This window comes from Protopterus annectens, chromosome 10.part0, assembly GCF_019279795.1.
Source record: "Protopterus annectens isolate FY-2018-M chromosome 10.part0, PAN1.0, whole genome shotgun sequence".
Classification (NCBI taxonomy): Eukaryota; Metazoa; Chordata; order Ceratodontiformes; family Protopteridae; genus Protopterus; species Protopterus annectens.
The window spans coordinates 142,665,479-142,689,017 of NC_056744.1; positions in this window are offsets into that span (position 1 = coordinate 142,665,479).

Consider the following 23,539-nt stretch of genomic DNA (forward strand, 5'->3'; position numbering starts at 1 on the left):
GGCATCCGGGGGGGGGGGGTGTTGTCATTTAATCAGCCAAGGGGGTTTCATATGACCTTCCTGTGCCCCCTTCCCTTCTGATGCTCATGGTTTCTTCTGAGGGAGGACTTGCACTAGGGACATTGCAGCATATTGCCTCGTCACAACAGCAGCTAAGTTATGCCCACCCTCTGCCTCCTCATTGTACTATGCTCCCTTACCGTACAATGTCCACAACCTCCATCAGGGATCGATGCAGGAGACACCCATGTCATAGCCCTCGCCTATAGCATGGGAACATCCATTCCTCCCTGTCACTCCATCAGCTGCCCAAGCAGCTAGTCAACCCAATGTCACCTGGGCCATAATCAGGGCTTTAAGTCTATATGTCACCACAGTGATGTAGATTTGTTTTATTTAATTACATAAATAATGCTTGTTAAGCTTATAGGTAGATCAGTACAAAGAGATCCTTTTTAAGCTATAACTTGGGCCAAAAGACTAATGGAGTAACAGACAACCATTTAAGGCAATTAGTATAATGTACACATAAACACTGTTATTCAAAATACAACTTATATACAAAGCACACAGTGAGTAGTAGAACAGGAGATGGATTAGCTAACAGGCTTTTTATTCATTGTACAGTACTTTAACGTCAGTACTAATGTCAAAAGACTGAATGTAGAAAGACCAAAGTCAAAGAGTCAAATGTCAGGCCGCATATATAGCTGAAGCATAAAATAGTGACAATGCCAGTATGGAAAACTTAGTGAAACACTAGATGTCAGCAACATGTCTGTTACCATGCAACACTATAAAAGTTGACAACATGAGGATGTAATCTCCACCAGCTTCCCTAGTCTTTTCAAGTATAAACTGGAATAAGGTTTAAGGTATTACTTCCCTGAGCTGTAACTTATCAGTTACTGTGTTCAACCAAGAATCACTCCCAGTGCAGTTTGTATTAGTGTGCCGAACTGATTACAAGATTGTGAAATTATCAATCTTCTCTAAGGCTGTACAATATTAGAGTTAGTATACATAAGAAATATGTGTCAGGCAAACCCCACACATGAAAGATGCAGGGGCTCTTGCCTCTATGCAAACATTTGTACCCCGTAACTGTCCTCACTTTTACAGAGTGTTTCTGATTCTGCCTCATATCTTTTGCCCTGTCCTTGATTTGTGATAATTCACAAAGGGTTACAGACAAGTCAATAATGTCAAACATTAGAGTGTCATAGTTCTTACTGTTCAGAAAATGCACACTGATGCAAAGCTTGCTGCTCTAGTAACTTCTTTTAGAATGAATTTGACATTGTCCCTGATTTTGTTCTCCAGTTATTTCTGGTTATGTTCAGAATTCCTAAGCAAAGGCATTTAAAGGTATGCAGGGACTCCCTCCCCAGATCAATCCTGATAAAAGAAAACTAAAGCAAAATTTATTGAGGTACGTCTACATTTGATCATAATACATTGAAGGTCATACATATAATTAAGAAATACTGGTCAATTTTGTCCATGTGCCGGAACTTAAAGATTTGTATGAGCAATGCCCCATTTTAGTTATAAGAGATCGTGTAACAAATAGGCTATGTTACAAAGAACAGCTGAAATTTAAAAAAATATATACAAGCAAAATGGGGACGCATACTTGTAATATATGTAATTTTTGTAAATTTATATATACTGACAAAACCATTATTCATACTCTTTATAATGCATGCTTTACCTTAAGGGCATATGGCACTTGTGAGACTAGGAATTTAGTTTATCTGGCTAAATGTTATGTGTTCTGCATAATATATAGGTAAAACTAATCAATGACTAAAGGATAGAATATGCATTCACTTATCAGAAATAGAAGGGGTATGGAGAATAATCCACTTTTTAAACATATACCAAATACACACAGCACGCATGTTTTTAAATTTGATTTTAACTGTTATTTTCCCTCCGCTTTGAGGTGGTAATGTAAAAAAATCACACTGAGAATGAGGAAAATAAGTGGATTTTACGTTTTAGGGCACATTATCCACCTGGTTTAAAATACTTTTTTAGTACTAAACAAATTCTTAAAGATTTACATAACAGAGTAAAATGATATTATTCCTTTAATTTTTTTTAATTGACTATAATTGATTTTGATGTCACATAACTTTGAGTGTGTATTTTAACAAGTGCTTTGTGTACTACCTGAAGAAGCATTGTGAACGTAAAAGTCTTACTTGCATTAAATTTTATTTGTGTAGCTTGTGGCTCTGGACTACTTGTTTATTCTTCAAGAAATAGATTCCAAAAAGTAGAGGTCCCGGACTGATCTCTGTGGAGCAACACTGGTTACTGTTGGAGGTGGATATCCCTATTTTGACTATATAGGTTCTATCGGTGAGCCAGTTAGCAACCCGTCTAATGATATAAGGGCTGATACCTAGTTGGGTGAGTTTGTCAATGATGCCTGAGTGGGGGATAGTGTCAAATGCCTTGGCTACATTTAGGTAGGCTGTATGCACAGATTTCCCCTCATCCAGGTCCTTGGTGACTGTCTCAAAGAAGTCCACCAGGTTTAACAACCATGGTGTCCCTTTGACAAATCCAAACTGAGTAGGGTCAAGTGCTTGGAAATTACCTATATCTTTGTTGATAAGATCCATGATGGTTTGCTCCATGGCCTTGCAGATAAGGCTAGTCAGGCTAATAGGTCTATAGTTCCAATTGTCAGTGGAAGCACCACCTTTGTGCAAGGGAATAATGGTGGCTGTTTTCCATTCAGCTGGTATGAAGCTAATGCTTAGGCTGTGATTGAAAAGAGTACCCAATGGTGTTGCTAATTTATGTTGGAGCCCATGTAGGATGCAGCCTGGGATGTTATCAGGTCCCATGGATGTTGTATTTTTGGCCCTAGAGAGAGCATATATAACCTGCTCTTTAGAGATACAAGGTAGGGGGCAGGTGGTAGGGATGTCATGTGTGGCATGTGTTGGGGACAGGGGTGAAGTTTTCACAGAATCTGTCAGTCAATAGGTTAGCTATGTCCACAGGCTCGGTATATGTGTTATTATTAACTACCAGTTCGGCACAAATCTGGGCCTTTCCTTTTAGGTTATGGATATAACTGTAGAATGCCTTGTGGTTGCCTTTTGTTGAGGAAGCGAATTTGGACTTGTAGTTTGCTTTGAAGGACTTCACAAGAAGTCTTATTTGCTTGTTTACCCAGAGGAGGGAGCGTTTCCAATTCAGGAGGTTTGTTCCCTCTTACTCTTAGACAGCAATTTCTTCCTCTTATTGTAAAGCCTGTTAATGGCAGTTATCCACAAGGCAGGTTTACTCTTCCTTGAGGAGCTTGCTTTGGTCCTATCAGGTACGTCTGAGTCAATGCAGTTATACAGGTGTTTGTATAAAGCATTGGTGTAATGTTCGGCATAGTTGCCAGTTCCATCTGAGAAAGGAGGTGCAGTGAAGCTATTTATGCCATCCTGTAAGAGGTTATAATCTGCTTTGGAGAAGGTTTTTAGTTTAGTTGTTGCGGGGGGTCAGTTGTGATAGTTACTTCAAATTAGACCAATTTGTGGTCAGATCTCACCAGGGAAGACCTTGCAATTGGAGTGCTACAGTGGTCGCCCATATTGGTAAGCACCAGATCCAGGATGTTGGCCCCCCTTGTGGGGGTGTCAACCAGCTGGTCCAGGGAACTGGAGTTAACAAAGTCGAGAAAATTTCGGGCAAGTGAATTTCAGCATGAGTAATTTACCCAGTCAATGGATGAGTAATTAAAGCCATCCAAAACCATGGTGTTTGGATGTATCTTGTAGACTCAATAGATCCAAATAGGCAGAGTGGGTGTTCTGAGTCATAGAGGAGGTCCTGTAGCTGGCAATGACTTGAATATGTGTCCTACCAACAGTTAATTGCATCTAAGTATCTCCAGGGAATCATACTGTTTAACCAATCTGGAGGAGATTTATATTTAATGAATATTGATACACTGCCTCCTTTAGTTTTCACTCCCTCAGTTTCAGGTCTGAACATGTGGAAGGAGATGTCACCCAGAATGGCTGGGGTGCTGTCCACAGCCTTGAACCAGGTCTCCGAGTGTCGATGATGACTGTAACATGTCTTGAATACTTTGCACTGTTTACATAAATACCAAATGAATACTATGGATATCATGTATATTTTATATATATGTAAATATGAATATGTGTGTGTGTGTGTGTGTGTGTGTGTGTGTGTGTGTGTGTGTGTGTGTGTGTGTGTGTGTGTGTGTGTACATATATATATATATATATATATATATATATATATATATATATATATATATATATATATATCTATATGGGTCCCATTCAGAAACCCGAAAGCTCACTTACCCAACTTTCAAAAGACTGAGATGAAAAGAAACGAAACTCCAGAAGACCGACCAGTCAGCAAACCATTTCAATATGGGTAAGTAACCTCTTGGCCAGTATGTTGACCTTTTCCCCTTACCTCTGTGGTAGTGTGATCTCAGAGCTGGTATATTTAGTTGGGGGGCAAAGCCCCCCTAGGTTTTCTTTGCTTCAGTTTTAGTTTGTTTGCTGGGTTGGCCAAGTGATTACTTACCTGTAGTGAAATGTCGGTGTCCAAGCAGTCGATCTTCTGGAGCTTTGTTTTTTTCATCTCTGTCTTTTGAAAGTCAGGTAAGTGAGCTTTCAGATTTGTGAAGTAGACCTGTATATATGTATGTGTGTGTGTATGTATATGTATGTATGTATTTATATATATATATAATGTGTGTGTGTGCATGCCTGTAATAGTTTTCTATAATTACTTTGGCGTAATACAGTTTAAGATTGATTTTATTTTGTGTATATCATTATATAAAGTTTAATTATGCTCCTTGCCATTTGGCCCAGGTTGTGCATGAAAATGGTCTCTGGACTAGCATACCTAACTGCTTATAAGGCTGCCTTCCCATGACCTGTTACTGGGATAAGGTAAAAGAAAAATGAAACAAATGTGTATTATTTATCAGGGCACTGACTGGGGCACAGTATTTCTAAGTTGAGGCACATGCCTCCACGTGCTGCAGTGTGGTGCCACCTATGCCAAAATGCATTTATGGATACTATGTCATTCTGATTGGTGATTGGCATCAGTGCAGACAGAGGCCTAACTAGATGCTTGACCATGGGTGACCACACACTGTCTCTGACCAAGAAAACAATTCTGAATTGAATTAAATATGTATTTACTCCCCTGTGTTTGAAGAATTTAATAATAAGATCATGAGGTAAATGTCAAATGACTTTGTTAAATGCAAATAAATTACTGACACCCCAAAGGTTGATTCAACATATGACTGATAGGTTCATAAAACTTAGTTAAATTTGGGAATGTGGAGCTTATTTCATTATAGCCAATAAAGCTATTCATCTCTAACTTCTATGTTTTGCTTTTGCAAGTAATAGCATGCGGTAGTGAGGGTCGGAACTTTGAATGTTGGCAGTATGACTATTATAGGCAGAGAGCTAGCCGATATGATGGACAAAAGGAAGGTTGGTATATTGTGTGTGCAAGAGACCAGACGGAAGGGGAGTAAGGCTAGGTGTATAGGAGGTGGGTTCAAATTGTTTCATCATGGTGTGGATGGGAGGAGAAATGGCATAGGAGTTATCCTGAAGGAACAGTATGCTAAGAGTGTTTTGGAGGTGAAAAGAGTGTTGGATAGAGTAATGTTTATGAAGCTGGAAATTGATGGTGAAATGATGAATGTTGTTAATGCATATACTCCACAAGTTGGGTGTGCGATGAACAAGAAATAAAAATTTTGGAGTGAGTTGGATGAAGTTGTGATGACTGTACCCAAGGGTGAGAGAGTGGTGATTGGCGCAGATTTCAATGGGTATGTTGGTGAAGGGAACAGAGAGGATGAGGAAGTGATGGGTAGGTATGGTGTTAAACAAAGGAATGCAGAAGGTCAGATGGTAGTGGATTTTGTGAAAAGGATGGACATGGCTGTGGTGAATACATATTTTAACAAGAGGGAGGAACATAGGGTGACATACAAGAGTGGAGGAAGATGCACACAGGTGGATTATATCTTTTGTGGGAGGGCCAGTTTGAAGGAGATTGGGGACTGTAAAGTGGTGGCAGGAAAAGTGTAGTTAGACAGCATAGGATGGTGGTTTGTAAGATGATGTTGGTGATCAAGAAGAGGAGGAGGAGTGTGACGGCAGCACCAAGGATCAAATGGTGGAAATTGAAAAAGGGTAATTGTGAGGTGGATTTCAGGGAAGAATTAAGACAGGCACTGGGTGGCAGTGAAGAGTTACCAAATAGCTGGGTAACTACAGCAGAGCTAGTAAGGAAGACTGCTAGAAAGGTGCTTGGTATGGCATCTGGACAGAGGAAGGACGACAAGGAGACATGGTGGTGGAATGAGGAAGCACAGGAGAGTATACAGAGAAAGAGGTTGGCAAAGAAGAAGTGGGATTGTCAGAGAGATGAAGAAAGTAGACAGGAGTATGAGATGAGGTGCATGGCAAAGAGAGAGGTGGCGAAGGCCAAGGATAAGGCATATGAAGAGTTGTATGAAAGGTTGCACACTAAGGAGGGAGAAAAGGACCTGTACCGATTGGCTAGACAGAGGGACCAAGCTAGGAAATATGTGCAGCAGGTAAAGGTGATAAAGGATAATGAGGGAAACATACTTACAAGCAAGGAGAGTGTGTTGAGCAGATGGAAAGAGTACTTTGAGGGGTTGATGAATGAAGAGAATGAGAGGGAGAGAAGTTTGGATGATGTGGGGATAGTGAATCATGAAGTGCAATGGATTAGCAAGGAGGAAGTAAGGATAGCTTTGAAGAGGATAAAGAATGGAAAGGCTATTGGTCCAAATGACATACCTGTGGAAGCATGGAGGTGTTTAGGTGAAATGGCAGTGACACTTTTAACCAGATTGTTTAATGAAATTTTGGAAAATGAGAGGATGCCTGAGGAATGGAGAAAAAGTGTTTTGGTGCCGATTTTTAAGAATAAGGGTGATGTGCAGAGCTGTAGTAACTACAGAGGGATTAAACTGATCAGTCACGGCATGAAGTTATGGGAAAGAGTAGTGAAAGCTAGGTTAAGAAGGGATGTGATGATTAGTGATCAGCAGTATAGTTTCATGCTGGGAAAGAGCACTACAGGTGCGATGTTTGCTCTGAGACTATTGATGGAGAAGTACAGAGAAGGTCAGAAGGAGTTGCATTGTGTTTTTGTAGACTTAGAGGAAGCATATGACAGGGTGCCTAGAGAGGAGTTGTGGTATTGTATGAGGAAGTCGGGAGTGTCACAGAAGTATGTAAGAGTGGTACAGGATATGTATGAGGATAGTGTGATAGTGGTGAGGTCTGCGGTGGGAGTGACGGATGCATTTAAGGTGGAGGTGGGATTACATCAAGGATCAGCTCTGAGCCCTTTCTTATTTGCAGTGGTGATGGACAGGTAGACAGAGGAGATCAGCCAGGAGTCCTCGTGGACTATGATGTTTGCAGATGACATTGTGATTTGTAGTGAGAGTAGGGAACAGGTGGAGGAGACCCTGGAGAGATGGAAATATGCTCTGGAGAGAAGAGGAATGAAGGTCAGCAGGACTAAGACAGAATATATGTGTGTGTGAATGAGGGGGGATAGAGGAATGGTGAGGATGCAAGGATTAGAGGTGGTGAAGGTGGATGAGTTTAAATACTTGGGATCAGTAGTTCAGAATAATGGTGAGTGTGGAAGAGAGGTGAAGAAGAAAGTACAGGCAGGATGGAGTGGTTGGAGAAGATTGTCAGGAGTGATTTGTGACAGACGAGTACCAGTAAGAGTGAAAGGGAAGATCTACAAGAGGGTAGTGAGACCAGCTATGTTATATGGGTTGCAGACAGTGGCATTGACAAAAAGGCAGGAGTTTGAGCTGGATGTGGCAGAGTTAAAGATGTTAAGATTTGCACTGGGTGTGAAGAGGGTGGACAGGATTAGGAACAAGTATATTGGAGGGTCAACCCAGGTAGGAAGGTTTGGAGACAAAGCCAGAGAGGCAAGATTACGTTGGTTTAGACATGTGCTGAGGAGGGATGCTGAGTATATTGGGAAAAAGATGCTAAGGATGAAGCTACCAGGTAACAGGAAAAGAAGAAGGCCTAAGATAAGGTTTATGGATGTGGTGAGAGAGGACATGCAGGTGGTTGGTGTGACACAGCAAGATGCAGAGGACAGGAAAAAATGGAAACAGATGATTCGCTGTGGCGACCCCTAACGGGAACAGCTGAGAGAAGATGATGATGAGAATGCATCTTTCAAAATATTTACCAAGAATAAAAGTTAGACTGATAGGATCATAGTCTGAAACCATATCAGACCTGCCACTTTTAAATATAGGGGCAACATTCACCAATATCCTAGCAAAGTAACATGTGCTTCTTGCAAGCATGAGATGAATTCCTGCCGGCAATGAGAAAGGTAAAATGTCTTTAATAAAACAGATGAGATGTGCTGACATGATCAGGACATATACTACCTGTGTTTTTGTTTTTTTATAAGATTATGCCTTGACCATTAATTTGTTCTAATTAGACAATCCGTGCCCAGTAGCACCTTATTATTTCAGAAATAAAGATGGATCCATTAGGAGCAGATGCTTTTACTTCTTAAAGAATTCCATAAGTTTTGAGTCAGTGTGTTGTCAGCTAACAATGGTCCTGCTTTGTGATGACTGAGACATAGGTAACCATCATAAATTATAAAACCTGCTTGTTGGCTTTGTTGTCAGCCACTTGTTGTTCACTTATTTAATTTATCATCAATAGTAGCTCAGTTAAATTTCTTAGATGCAAGACTGAACAATACACTACTGACTAGGATTTTAAATGTATGTTATAATCTATGTTTTTACTTTGTTCCCTTCTAAAGCCCAAGGCTATCCATCAAAGAGGAGACACACACTCCTGTAAGCTGTCATTACAAAGAGTCATTAAAGTCTCCCATACACTAATGAACACAGCACATGGGTGCAGCTAAGCATGCTTGCTGTGCACACGACTCTATATTTTCCTGTGCATCTCCTGGAAACTTTATTAGTCAACAGAAACTTACAGTTGTTGAAACTAAAGTTTACAGTGCAAGAGACACACAAAGCAATCCTATCTGACAGGAGAGCACTATTAAATGTAGCAGTTTTATGGGTATAAATGGCAATGATTGAAAATAACGTGGCATTTCCTCTGTATAAATGACTGCTGAGTTGTGTGGTAAACACCTTTGAATCTAAGTACAAAAAAATAAATAAATATTGGGCTAGAGCATGGTCCCAAATGCTAATAAATCAGTCTAAGTAATGGAGTTTAATACCATCCCTCCATTTACTAATATCTGTGTTTTTATAATTGCACATGGCACTAGTAGATTTATTAGTGATAATTCCAACTATCTCAAAATCAACTGCATTGTCATCAGAGAGGTAGTGTGCAGATGTTGTTGACAATAATATGTTGATTTTCTAAGATCAAACCTATTTTTTGCATTGTGACTGACTCAGTGGAATGATGCCAGTAATTCTGCATGGGACAGGAAGGACCCCATCTGTTATGTGATTTTGCATGGTTTGCATGGTGGACTCATCTTTGAATACATTTAGTCACGTGAAGTGGAAAGAGAGAGGGAGAAAACCTCAAGACGCTGGGAAGTAACCTGGCAATAAAGAGTCCAGCCTGTGTGTAGGTTATTTGCAAAAATGCCTGGCAGAAGATAGTTGTAATCAGCCAAGTCAGGTATTATTTTTCTGATTTAGATGGTGATAGAGAAGGTCAAAACAGAGATGGGACAGGTTGCATTGATTTTACTACAGCAGTAACAAAGCAACTTACAAACCTACTTTTATAGAACTGAGAAAGGTATACAACTACATGCAACCTGAAAGAATGTGAAACTGATATGGGTGCAGCATGTTGACTGTATAACTGACATGCTTTACAACAATGTTTGATTACTGTAAGTACAATTTGAAAGAGAAAAGCAAGATCTCAGTTTACTGAAGTACATATTAGGAAAAGATGAAAACTGGAATGTGTAACGTCCTTCTCGGTGTTTAGAAAGAACCCCACTGCCAGCAGTAAGAACTGCAGCCAATAGGGACTGTTTTCACAGTGTGGGAAAATGTGATTCAGAGACATTAGCCACAAAGTGGAAAGAAATCATTATCAACTAATTTGTATGTCTCTGAATCACCCATTACTAATGTGATTGCAAATAAGTACTTTCCTGAAGTAGTTAACATATTGGCACAGGCTCCCCTCTCATTTACTCTCCAGCACACATACAGACATTCAAATACACCGACACACAAACACACACATGCACGTGCGTGCACACACACACACACACACACACACACGCACACGCACACGCACACACACACGCACACACGCACGCACGCACACACACACGCACACACACACACACACACACACACACACACATATATATATATATATATATATATATATATATATATATATATACCTCTTACCTGTTCATGATTTAATAGAACATCCTTAGTGTCTTGGATTTCTCCCAGTGTTGCAGGATTTGCTTGTTAGTCTAAGGGAGTGGGAGGTATCACAGTTCCACCCCCACACACATATTCACAGCCCCCTTCATCTGATCACACTTATGGACACACTCACCCATATACACCCACATCCACACCCCTCGCACACACACATATACACACCCCATACACCACACTAAACCTCTATATACACTCGTACATGCAGCCATAGCCATACACATACATGTATACACAACCCCCAACACTACCTGTCTGCTTCACTCCCCAGTACTTACCTCTAACTCCATTGGATAAATGTGAGCTTTTGGCTGTGTTCATTAACATAGGAGACTAAGATAACTTTTGAGCCAAGCAATTCTCTGAATTGCTCAGCTGTGTTAATCCCTTACTTCAGTCATTTTCAGGGGAGAGCACATAGGATCATAGGAGGTTACTAGGCTAATGATTTAGGGCCCTTACAAGCCTAGCCAAGTTTTACCCTTATTTTCATGATCAGCACCTATCACATCTGTCCAGGAGTGACATAGGTGGAACCCCCTGGAGTGAATTTATGGTCACCCATCCAATCATCCAGATTGTGTTTGAAGATGGCCAATGAGGTGCTCTGCCTGACATGAAGTGAGAGTCTGTTCCAAAGGTGTGGTAACCTCTGGGAGAAACATGTGTCCCTCCAGCAGGTTCTATTAATGTCACATACCAGGTTAAGACCATTAGAGTAAGTAACCTGTGTACCATTTGACCTATGGATATGCAACATTTCCAGTAAAGCAGGGTCAAAGATTGCCTTATATGCAATGCTGAGATCACCTCTGAGTAGTCTGCATGAAACAGAATAAAGTGACAATGATTTCAGATGGTCCTCATAGGACAGATGCTGAAGACCTTGAATTTTCCTTGTGAGGAACCTTTGTGGTCTCGCCAATTGCTGCAGGTGCTTGGAAAGGTACATACCAAAACGGGCATTGTACTCAACTACTGGCCTAATGAGGAAAGAGTACAGGGAGGTTATAACTTCTTTTTTTTTCTGGAGGCAATGCCCTTAATTATGAGATGAGCATTATAGAAAGCCCTTCTTACTACTGAGGAGACATGGTGATCAAAGGTAAGATTGCTGTCACCCTCTGTGCCCAGGGCTCTCACCACTGCATATTTAGGGTATTGTCATTGAAGTAGTAGTTAGCAGGAAAATCTGTCTTACCAAAAGGGATGATAATACATTTTTTGCATTGAGTTTAAGGACATGACAATGGCACCAGTCATTTGTTTGTATAAGACCATCTTGTAGGATGTTGACATCATTTGGAGATTCTATGACCTCTCCCAGTTTGCAGTCATCAGCAAACTTTGTCAGCCACAGACCTTTAGTTTTAGTTTGCACTTTAGAGAAATAGATTCCAAACAGAAAAGGTCCCAGAACTGATCTCTGTGGAACACCACTGGTTACAAGTCTGCTGTTGGAGGTAGATTCCCCTATTGTGACTCTATGGGTTCTATAAGTGAACCATTTAGCAACCCATCTAATGATATATGGGTTGATACCTAGCTAAGTGAGTTTGTCAGTTATGTCTGAGTGTGGGATAGTGTCAAAAGACTTGGTTAAGTCTAGGTAGGCTATATGCACAGATTTCCCCTCATCATGGGCCTTGGTGACTGTCTCGAAGACGTCTCCCAGGTTTAACAGGCATGGTCTCCCTTTGACAAATCCAAATTGAGTAGGGTCAAGTGTTTGGAGGTTACCAGTATCTTTGTTAATAAGGTCCAAGAAACCACCAGTTATCCACAGATATTAGGATGTTAAAACACTTATTTAGTATAAGAAATAAAGATGAACACAATGCAAGGTCCATGATGATTCTCTCCATGGCCTTGTAGATAAAGCTAGTCAGGCTAATAGGTCTATAGTTCCCGGGGTCAGTGGAAGCGCCACCTTTGTGCAAGGGGTTTCAGCTGGGATGAAGGCAGTGCTTAGACTATGATTAAAAAGCGTACCCAAGGGTGTTGTTAATTCTTGTTTGAGCCCATGTAGGATGCAGCCTGGGATGTCATCAGGTCCCATGGATGCAGTGTTTTTGACCTTAGAGAGGATGTTCATGACCTGCTCTTTAGAGATACAAGGTAAAGGACAGGTGATATGGATGTCTTGGAGTAAGTGTGGTGGGGACAGGGAGTGAAGTTTTCACAGAACCTGTCAGCTAACAGGTTAGCAATCTCCACAGGCTCGGTGTATGTGGTATCATTAACTACCAGTTCAGCACAAATCTGGGCCTTTCCTTTTAGGTTATGGATGTAACTAAAGAATGCCTTATGGTTGTCCTTAGTTAAGGAAGCTAATTTGGATTTGTAGTTTGCTTTGGATGACTTCACAAGAAGTCTTATTTTCTTGTTTTAACTAAGGAGGGAGTGTTTCCAGTTTAGGGTCCACTCCCTCTTATTCTTAGACAGCAATTTCTTCCTCTATAAAGCCTGTTAGTTGTAGCTGTCCACAAGTTTGTTTTGGTCCTATCAGGTATGGCTGAGTCAATGGAGTTGTTAGTAGTAGTTGTCCACAAGTTTGTTTTGGTCCTATCAGGTATGGCTGAGTCAATGCAGTTGTTCGGATGCTTGTATAAACCATTTGTGTAGAACTCAGTATAGTTGCCAGTTCCATGCCTAATTAACAAAGGCCAGCTCCCCAGAATGCATCATTTGCATTTGCTTTAGGCTGCAGACAGTCCATAGTGGAGGTGTAACTCTTCATAGTGCAACACTGTGGTAGGCTTCCTCAGAAACAGAAATGATTACCATACAATGTATACCAGGCTTACACCTTGCAGTGACCTTTCTAAATATTGCCCCTTGTTTCTCATCGTGCAGTAAGATTTTGCCTTGTGTTGCAATTAAAATGCAATGAAAAAACATATTTTTGGAATTTCATAGTAGCGGTTTCCTTTAAGTGCCACTGAACAGTTTTAATATCATGTTCAATGTGTCTTGTTAATATCATTAGTTTCCGCAGTATTTTTGGTAGATTGCATATTTTTGTATAGAGCATATTTAATATGTTTAATGTAGAGCATTTCCTGGTAGTGCAGTGTGATTTTTGCTTTCTGTGTTTTGAGTTTACTAAGATGGAAAGAAAAATATATTTGTGGAGTTTCGAGGGTCGATTTCACTGAAGTACCACTGAGCAGATGTTAAGTATCAGTTGACCTGATTCTATTTGAGTTTTAATTTTGTGACAACAACTTTACCAGGTCTTGCCAATATGGTTATTATATCAGGTCCATTTATGCTAGAAAATGAAGTGCTTTATATATGGAGAATTATTCATGTAAAGCATTTTATTTTGGTGTAGTGTGATTTTCCTTTCTGCTTGTAAAATTAGACTTTTGTTTAGAGCAGTAGCACTTATGTTATTGTAGTGTTGCATACAAAATGCTATAACAAAAATAAAAGAAAACAAAACTGCATCTAACTTGTTTCTAATTCTAACTGACCAATTTATGAATATGCATAATGCATGCTAAAAGGTGTCCTCAATTTTAGCCAGGTGTCCCTGATTTTCAGGGGCCTTGTCATGGATTTTCTCCACTTTAAGTTGAGAGGCAGGATCTAATGACAGGAGTGATTCCAACCAAGATGATGTTTAAGTAGATGTATGCGAGCAAGATTTCATCTGTGAAGAAAAGACATTTCCTGATGAGAATATCAGAGACAGAGAAAGCAGTCAGAAGAGTATGGGACAAAGGGATAAAGCCATATCTACAGAGCAGGGGATCTGAGTTTGGCTAGGAGGTCAGGCTCTTGAAGGCAGAAGCAGGGAGTATGGGTTTGTCCATCCAGGGGAGGGATATTGATTCACACCTGACATGTGCTGCTATCTTGATAACTGTGGCCTTGGCTAGAAGAGGAGGCCAGTACTAATGATTGGGGCTGGTGCCAGGAAGATGTGAGCATTGCCACCAAAAGTCAGTGATGGTAGCCACTGTTGGTGGATGTGGGGGGAACATACATGCACGGACCATAGGGCATAAGTGGGCCACTCAGTGACATAAGTGATCATATCACTACCAGAGTCTGGGTTACGCAACAAAAATATAAATAAATAAATAAAAATAAAAACAATTAAAAGATACGCTCTCATTGCCAGGATAGTGGTGAGAGCGCAGGGCACCGTCATGGCTGCTTGGATGAAAGCCTCCCTCCAAAAAAACAAACAAACATAGAGTATGTCTGAATGAGGGACATGACAAGGCCCAAATTACCCCCCCACACACACACACACATATACAAAGAAAAAGATGTACAAGATAAGGGCTTATGATAACAAGAAGAGGCAGACAAAAACCTTGTTAATTGTTTCACACTGATGTCAATGTTTATTGTTTGCATTTAGTAACCTGGATAGTTCATCTGGGCTAAATAGCCCCTTTTCAGCAGAGTCATGGGAAAAAAATACTCTTAAGATGTAACAAACAGAAAGAAAAGTGTTACGTTGATTGACCGTAGAACAACAGTATATACACTATATTCAAATTCCACAAAATTGAGGTCCATGATACAAATAATTAAAGAAAATACTACATTGATTGTAGAGCAGTAGTATATATATATATATATATATATATATATATATATATATATATATATATATATATATATATATATATCAAACGTTCAAATTCAACAATACAAAGTATTACATTGTCGGACAAAGGTATGAACAGATTACGTACATAAATCCTTGCAGATCATTCACAGGGCAGTTATGTATAAAAGTTATTGCCATGATGAAGCAATATTTTATTACTTCATGCATATGTATACAATATATTTTAATTGAGTTAAAAGAAAGTAGAGGCTAAAACATCAATAACAGCTATAATAATAGTTTCATAGGTACATACTAAGCTAATGACCACCAGAGCCTTTATAAGCCTAGTCATGTAACTTCATCCAAATGCATCCCCTAGCAACATGTGTGTCATAATTGTGGGGTCATGTTTTTTAGGAGGAGTATGCTAGGAGGTTGCTAAAACATTATGTAGCAGAGTATGTTAGTTAGGGAATGTTTACTTTGGGCTCAGTCTGTAAGAACCATGAGGACCAGCCCAGGGATGAATTTGTGATTTCCTATCCAATGGTCAATTTTATGTTTAAATAGGGTTAGGGATGGACACATGGACAAGGAGCCTATTCCAGAGCATGGGGCTCCTTTGAGTCCATACCTCTTAACCTCTTACAGCAGGAAATCTGAACAAAGCCACAAATTATGGTGGGACAAAGGCCCAAAACTAGGGACAATTTTTAAATATTGCTCTTACAAACTTAGAAATTCGATAGCATAGCAGGTTTTGTGTTAGTATTAATTTTCTGAAGAGTATGAAGTCTGAAACTCAAATGTCTATTATTTTCTGACTTTAATTTTCAATAACTTGGCAATACTTTGCCAGAAAACCACAATTTTATGAAAAACAGACTAAAAATATTAGGCACAAATCTGGATGTTTTGCAAAAATATGTACAGTTGAGGTTTATTGGGTCACATAGCTGTCTCACTTTCTATTTATGTCACATGCAAGGTTCAGATTTCTGGATCTAGTGTTTCTGGTGCTGCTTGTTTTGTAGATTACAAAAGTTCCATCAGGGCTGGATCTAAGGATGCTTCATATTCTAAGCACAGATTGCCTCTCTGCAACCTGTAGGAGAATGAGTATTTTGACAGGGCTCTAAGGTGATCCGTATAGGACTGTGTGTTAATACCCTTGGAATCTCTTGGTGAGGAACCTCTGTGAGCATTCAGACTGTTGCATAAGCTTAGTCAGGTACATGCCAAAAGGAGCATTGTACTCAAGGATGAGTCTGATAAGAGATGAGTAGAGAGGTGCTATAACTTCCTTGGACCAGGATGCCATACCCTTACTTATAAGTTGGGTGACCTAGAATGATTTTCTTATTACTTTAGCTATGTGTTGGTCAAAGTCCAGATTCTTGTCTACATATGTTCCCAGATTTCTAACTATTGGGTGAACTCTTAGGGGTGTCTTGTCAATGGGGAATTTACCTGGGTAGATGTTTTCCCAAAAGACACTATAATGCACTTCTTAGCATTGAGTTTTAATCCGTGGCTTTGGCAGCAGTCATTTGCCTGTGTTAGACCCTCTTGTAGGATGTTAGTCATGAGGAAATTTATAATAGCTCCCCATTTGCAGTTGTCTGTGAACTTGATAAGCCAGAGGCCGTTGACATTAGCCTTTATCTCCAATAAGTAGGTACCAAACAAAAGTGGGTCGTGCATGGACCCCTATGGTAGTCCACTCATGACCTGCCCCTTGGTGGAGGTGGTCTCATCAATCCCGACTTCTTGGGTCCTATCTGTGAGTCAGCTGGCAATCCACCAAGTAATGCAGGAATTTATGCCTAGTTCAGTGAGTTTATCTACAATACCTGAGTGAGGTATTGCGTCAAATGCCTTAGCCAGGACTAGATAGGTGGTATGTACAGTTTTCCCTTTATCTATTGCTTTTGTTACTGTCTCAAAGAATTCAACCAGGTTAAGTAGACATAACATACATTTTGACAAGACCTAGTGGAGATGGGCCCACTGTCTATAAGTTGCCAGTGTCTTTGTTGATCATTTCCATGAAATTTTGTTCTGTGGCTTTACATATTAGACTAGTTAGACTAACTGGTCTGTAGTTTTCAGGGTCAGTTTTTGGTCCTCCCTTATGAAGGGGGATAAGCATTTCTATTTTCCATTTGCTTGATACATAATCTGTTTTGAGGCTGTAGTTGAAAAGTAACTCAAGTGTTTCTGATAAGTCATGTTTCAGGGTATGTAGTAGGCACCTTGAGATATTGTTGGGCCCCACTGAGGTTGTTGTTTTAGTCTTAATGAGTGCCTCTAAGACCCGATCCCTGCTGTTAATGGGGGATATGCTGGTAGGCATTTCACAAGTGGTGGTAGGGTGGAGGGGGATAAAGAATGAGCTGAACTTGTCGGCCAGCAGATTCACTATGTCCCTCTGCTCACTGGAGGTGGTACCATTTATTACCAATTCTACACACTGCTACATGTTACCTATGAAGTTTCGGGCATAGCTGTAGAAGGCTTTGTGGTTGTCTTTAGCCTGAGAAGCTATCTTGACCTTCTAAATAGTCATTTTGGACTTAATTAGTCCTGTTAGTTTCCTGTTTAGTTTTATTATCGAGCTCTTGTCATTATGAAACCTGCTCTTTCTGACTTTGGCCATGCTTTTTTTCCTTTTCCTATACATCCTGTTAAGATTTGGATTTCACTAGTGTAGCTTGTTTTGGGGGGTTGCTTTGGGCTTACTTCAGTTAGGTACAGTTTCCTCTATGCAGCCATTTACATGCTTGTATGGTGTTTCTGTGAATAATTCTGCATAGGCTATTTTGAACTCTGGATTGAGCTGGGCATTGAATTTTGACACACTGTCACTTAATACGATGCTGTTTGCTTTCGAATAGTTTCAAACTGTAATAGGTTTTGCTGGATGACTTTTATTTCGAATGAGACAGCTTTGTGATATGACCTCACTGACATGGGGTGGTTGCAACACCCGCTTATATTGGTAAAAACAAGGTCCAGTATGTTTGAACCTCCAGCTGATATGTGCATTCGTGTTAATAAAGTCTAGAAAATGTTGTGCCTGCAAGTTGGAGGCAATACAGTATCTCTATCTATAGAGGATTAAGTCTTCCATGAATAGAGTTGTGGGTTTGATATAATGTAGTTTGTTGTTATGGTCAGTGTTGGGGACAGGTAATTACCTTCCCTTAGAAAACCGTTCGCTGAAGTGAACTTTCAATGAACAGACGTTCACTGGTTTGTATTCAATGAATGGCCATTCACTGGAATTAATTTTCGATGAATTAATATAGATCTGGTCTTGACACATAAACCCACATATGCAGAGGTACTCACAAGTAACTTACCAAGACCTCAGAGGCCTCCCATACACTGCCCTCAGAAACCACATGCAAACAAAACTAAGTCAACACCAACCGCTGCACATAAAAATAGATATCACAGTGTCTCCACAAGCAAGCCCTTAAGGTGAAACACTACTCATTCAGACATCTTGGTCCTAGAAGACTCCACTGTGAGACACACAGACACCCCCCTCCACAGGTTGGATAAATAGAGGGTTATAGTCACTTGTCTATCATGGGCCAGGATTCACCAGATCACACAGGCTCTCAGGTCATTAAACCATAAGTACCGGTATGACTCGGTCTTAGTCTATATAGCTTTGAATGACCTGAGACATACCACACTAGAGTATTTGAAAAGATACATGATGTACCTCTCTGAATTTGTGTCACATGCTGGTATGAGCCTCGCACTGAACAGCATTCTACCCTTACCAATAAGTACACCACAGTACAAACATAAAATAATTTACTTTAATGATTGTCTTAGCTATTGGTGTCATTCTAAGGGCCTCCAGTATTTGTCAGCTTGGGACGACATGATTAACAGATCACTCTGCTTTTCCAGAGATGGCCTGCACCTGTTGCTGCTAGGCTTTCAAAAACTGGCCAAGGCATTAGCCACCTCCATAATGCCTTTGTGTAGGCAGTGACAAACCAACAGACCTACCAACTTAACAAAATTATTCTAATGCCAAGCTGCAGGTACTACTGCTGAATGCTAGGAGTCAAAATAAGAAACTGCACTCCCTGGAAGCTCACCTTACCCTGGAGAATGCTGATGTCTGTGCAGTTAGAGATGTGGTTTAAGGCTGCAGAAAGCACCCTGGAAGTGCAAGACTGTAATGCCTATCACACATTCAGTTCACCCTCTGAAAAGGAAAAAGGGAAAGGAGGAGGTGCTTCCATTTACATAAAAAACAATCACATCTCTGATTGGTCAAGCCTAATGACTCACGTCAGATACTCCATGTCCAGCTGAACACAGGCAAAATCCCCCAACATATCATCGCTAGTTACAGGTCCCCAACCATGTACCATGAAAACCACTCCACATACCTAAAGTTACTAGCATCACTTACCATTCAGCCAAACACACTGCTGATTTTAACTACATTTCCATAAACTGGGAAACGTACATGGCCACTAACATGCAGGCTCAGAGATTCCTGGACTTTGTCAATGCAAATGCTCTGGAACAGTTGGTCTGCACTGCCAGTAGGAGCTCAAATATCCTTGACACAGTACTCACAAATGTGCAGGGACCATTGCAGTCCCCCCCCCCCCAGTGTAATGCCCTCATTGGTAAGATCAAATAAAAAATCAGTCTCCTTTGACATAAATGTAATATAGAACTCTCATCAAACAATAAAACCCTAAAGAATTTTTCTAAGGGAAATTACATTCTATTAAGCGATAGCATAAGTATTACTTAATAGAACCCTATCAAACCCTAAAACTCTAAAAAAAATTTCCAAGGCAAATTATCTTCTATGAAGTGATAGCATAGGTAATTTTAAAGCCCTCTCTAACCCTGAAAACATAGATGCCTATACAGAAGTATACACAAATGTCTTGTACAACCACTTAATCTCCTGTCTGGTGAAGGGTGGTTGGTCTAGGGCTTGGAGTAAGCATCCTCATTAGTCCTTATGAACCTTTTTAAAGTTTTTTCAAGTTTCTAGCTGATGGTATTTAAGCCCTACATTTGAGCAGGTTTCTGCTTCTTTGTACCGAACTGTAATGAGTTGGGCTACCAGCCACAATTCTGAGCTGAGATACCAGATGACTAAAGGCTTCTGAGCTTCTCAAAACCCATAAGTTGCCTGTTTTTTTTTTTTTTGCCTAATTATACTATTTACTGCACTTTTTATTCTCTGCCACCTACTTAAATACTGTATTTAAAGACTGTGTACTAAACTGCACTGTTTTACTGCAATTGTCTGCCTTACTGTGCCTGTTAAATCATATTTTATTGCTGTTTTCAATGTTTGCAAATCTTTTTTTGCTATTTTCACTGTTTAAGTATTTGATGTTACCTTTCACTGTTGCAAAGCAATCTGTTCTGCTTGTTCTGGTTTTCCCCCCAAGCAGTGATAAAATGACTGATTTGTTTGCAGTTTAAAACATTCTTTGGAGTCTCCTTGCTCTTTTTCTGCTGTTTAAAATGTTTTTTAGGGTTTTGCTGCTATATTTCTGCTGTGTTAGGCATTCCCTAATGTTTTCCGCAGAAACTAGAGTAGCTAGTATCTGTAGCATAATCCAGATTTGCTGCATCTGAGTCTGTTTGTAGTGGTTTTTTGTTCTGAGCACATTTTCCAGGCCGGCTTTGATCAGAAAGGGCCCTGTTGCACTCTAGTGACAGAAGTGTGCTGATTGGAACCTGTCTGGTGAAGGGTGGTTGGTCTAGGGCTTGGAGTAAGCATCCACATTGGTCCTTTTGAACCTTTTTAAAACATTTTTCAAGTTTTTAGCTTCTGGTATTTAAGTCCTGTATTTGAGCAGGTTTCTGCTTGTTTGCTCGTTGCACAGCATCACACACTGACATGCAGTGGTGAGCCAAAGCTGGAGACATAAATTCAATCATTTTTCCCTTTGATACAGCTATAGTACATTAGTGTAGTCCTCATTCTTAGAACTTTTCCAATCAAAGAAATACTGCTAGTGAGCTGTGACCTATTAAACCACCAGCAAAAAAAAAAAAAAAAAAAAAACAGCAGAAATATCCATCCACCAAACACCTCCTTGATCAGACCTAACCCCCCCCCCCTTGTCATAACAGTTCTTCAACCTAACATTATGGGCAGTTGGGCAATCCTTGTTTCTCCTGCCAACCTTGTTGACCTGGATCTCCTGAGGCAGTGTAGCAATTGCCTCATGTACACTGACAACCCTCTACTAATAAATCACTCTAGTACAGAGTGCAAGAGATGTATGTACACCAAGAATCTTGAATCCATGCTCTCGGGCACTTGAAATAGTAACACTGAAGAGGTTGTGAAGCCACCCACCACTACTCATACACATAATACTCATCAAACACAAAAATCAATGTATGTGGATGTTCTCCCAAAAAACATACGAAAACACCAGAGACCTCCAAACACAAGACTGCTGTAACTAACACAGTTCCCACAGTACCCATGACACATAGTAACGCCAGTCTCTCACCTAGCAAGCCCATAAGGTGTTAGACTCAAAAACCAAATGTTCTTATTGGAGATTTCATAGTGAGACACACAGATGTCTCACTCATCAGGATAGACAAGGAGAAAGTCATGGTCAGCTGCCTGTCCAGTGCCAAGATTTGTCAGATCACGCATGCACTCAGGTCTCTCAGTGACAGGTACCATTATGACTCTGTCATAGTTCATGTTGGAGGGAATGACCTGAGACATACCTCACTGGACTATGCGAAGAGGGACATGATTTAGCTCTCTGAGTATGTGTCCCAGGCAGGTATATCCTTAGCTTTGAGCAGCATACTACTCTCACCTAAAATGATGGCACAGTATAAACAAAAAAATTATTGACATCAATAATTGTCTTATTTTTTGGTGTCATTCCGATGGGATCCAGTTTCTGTCAGCCTGGGAAGTCATGGTCGACAGAGAAGGTTTGCACCTGGCACACTAGGCTTTCGGCTGCTGGCAATGGCTCTTGCCACCCCTATGGTGCTTTTTTAGGCAAGGTCTCGAAAACAAACTTACCAACATGAAATTTGACAATCCTAACAAAATAAGGGTCATGTTGCTAAATGCTAGGAGCTTAAACTAAAAACTGCACACCTTGGAAGCACTTCTATCATTGGAAGCTGTAGATGTTTGTAAAGTCAACAGAAACCTGGTTCAAGACCTCAGGCAGTACCCCAGCCTTACAAGGCTACAATGCATAAGCTAATTCACTAGCACAATAGTTCTTTTCGATTTTATAAAATGCCCTGGGAACAATGAATCATACCCCTGACACAAGAGGAACAAACATAGAGATATGGTCCATATCCCCCAGGGAGGTATAAATGCATTCAAAGCCCCACACCAGCTGGAAGTGGTAACTACACCAAAGCTTACACCAAAGCCCTGTTAAATCATTTGCATAAGTGTATAGACTCAGCTGTAGAAAGAATCAAAGCCAGATCCCCAAGTGAAAACAAGCCACCATGGTGGACATCCAGCAGCAAAATACTTTACAACAAAAACAAAATGTTGCTGTCGAAGAAAGCAAAGGCAAAGCTCCAACAATGGAAAAGCACCCTCCTCCACCTCAACAGGCAAATAAGACAACATGTCACATCCTCTAAATCCTTAACGGCATCTTTGAGAAAAACTTATCAAGCACAGCCAAGGATAACCATAAGGCCTTTTACAGGTGTGTGTGTGTGTGTGTGTGTGTGTGTGTGTGTGTGTGTGTGTGTGTGTGTGTGTGTGTGTGTGTGTGTCTTTTGGCTTTTCCCGGTTAGGGGTCACCACAGCAGAACTCCGGTCCGCTAATGATTGGCAGTAGATTTTTACGTGCCGAGTTGCCAACCCTGACGCACAACCTTCAATGAAGGTACACCCATTCACGCATGTCTCCACACAGAACACGCTTTTGCTGAGAATCGAACAGGACAATAGCCTAAAAGGTAGGACACAAGCATGTGCAGAACTAGAACTAACGTTATCACACACACTGACCCCACAGAGATAGCAAACCTGCTAGCAGATACGTTTGGTGAAAATTTAACTCCCTTATCCCCTCCAAACTTATCACAAACCTTGTCCCAAACTCCCCCCCACCCTACACATCTGAAGAGCAGGTCATTAAAGCCTTGTCCAAGGCAAGAAACTGAGCCTCTATATGACCAGACTGCATCCCAGGCTGTCTTCTAAACAGGCTAAAATCTGAACTAGCATCACCATTAAGCACCATTTTCAATCATAGCCTAACCACATGCTTTGTTCCTGCAGAATGGAGAACAACAATAGTTATTCCCCTCCACAAATGTGGCCTAGCAACAGGGATCACAAGTTGACTGCAACCTTAACTTTGACCACCATGTGT